This window comes from Mandrillus leucophaeus, unplaced genomic scaffold (genome assembly GCF_000951045.1).
Source record: "Mandrillus leucophaeus isolate KB7577 unplaced genomic scaffold, Mleu.le_1.0 Scaffold230, whole genome shotgun sequence".
Taxonomy (NCBI): domain Eukaryota; kingdom Metazoa; phylum Chordata; class Mammalia; order Primates; family Cercopithecidae; genus Mandrillus; species Mandrillus leucophaeus.
The window spans coordinates 357,772-358,918 of NW_012102366.1; the positions used below are offsets into that span (position 1 = coordinate 357,772).

The 1,147-nt window shown below is 51.4% G+C and overlaps 1 protein-coding gene across 2 annotated transcripts in view; it reads left to right on the top strand.

The window, feature by feature from the left end:
- GIPC1 (GIPC PDZ domain containing family, member 1) overlaps window positions 1-1,147 on the top strand; it is an 18,235-nt gene that overhangs the window by 2,191 nt on the left and 14,897 nt on the right. The window contains exon 2 of one of the 2 annotated variants that reach the window (XM_011981775.1): window positions 769-823. The gene's annotated coding sequence lies outside the window, so the exon portion shown is untranslated. Of the gene's footprint in view, window positions 1-766; window positions 824-1,147 lie in introns of those variants that run through there. The other variant, XM_011981776.1, reaches the window with a different exon arrangement.

Consider the following 1,147-nt stretch of genomic DNA (forward strand, 5'->3'; position numbering starts at 1 on the left):
AAATAAATAAATAAATAAATAAATAAATAAATAATAAAAATACAAATACAAAAATTAGCGAGACGTGGTGGTGCGTGCCTGTAATCCCAGCTACTCGGGAGGCTAGGGCAGGAGAATCGTTTGAACCCAGGAGGTGGAGGTTGCAGTGAGCTGAGATCATGCCACTGCGCTCCAACCTGGGTGGAGCGAGACTCCATCTCAAAAAAAAAAAAAAAAAAAAAGATGGGCAAGGCCAAGGTCTTTAGGCTGGACCAAGCTTGGAATCGTGTGGTTGGCGCAGAAGATGAACCCAGAGCAGCGATTCTGCAGGGGTTTGTGGATCCCAGTAAAGAGTTTGCAGTTTTTCTTCCAGAAGGTGGGAAACCATTGTAAAGTTTCAGGCAGGGCAGTGATGCCATCTGGTTTACGTTTTAAAATAGAGACATGAAGTTAAATGACAGCCTGAGGCTGGAAGACAAGAGTTCTGCCAGGGCAGCATGCAATTAGGTTCATGGGCCTGAGCCGTCTGTACCACAGGGGCGGTTCCAGCTTGCTGGGGCAAGCCTGGGAGGCTCCCTGGAGGAGTGGGCCTGGAGTAGGTGTTGGCGGGCAGAGAGGGCTGGGATATTCCTGGGCAGGGCAGGGCAGGGCAGAGGAGGAGACACCCATAATAATGACAACAGCATCCTTAAATGGAGTCTGAGGCAGAGTGTGGATGGAATACACGAGTAATCTCTTTGGATTTCCACAACCACCTTGAGAGTGACAGGAATTCCACCCATTTTTCAGATGAAGAAACTGAGGCCCTGTGACGTGAAGTGACTTGCCCCCGGCCACGCAGCTGGTAAGTGGCAGGGGTGGGATTTGAACCCAGGCCACGAAGCCTCTTATGGCCGTGGCAGGCAGATTCATTAATCACTCACTTCCCTCACTGCTGTTAATCCCTCCTTACGGGTGGGGACGTGGAAGCCGGCATGAACCAGGGCAGTGGGTGTGGGCAGAGAAAGAGAGTAAGGAGGCTGCGAATTGGTGGTCAGGATGTAGGGATCTTAGGAAAAGGAGGAAGCTTGAATCTTGGTACAGATGGCAGTAGCAAGGCCGGGCGCTGTGGCTCACACCTGTAATCCCAGCACTTTGGGAGGCCGAGGTGGGCGGATCACGAGGTCAG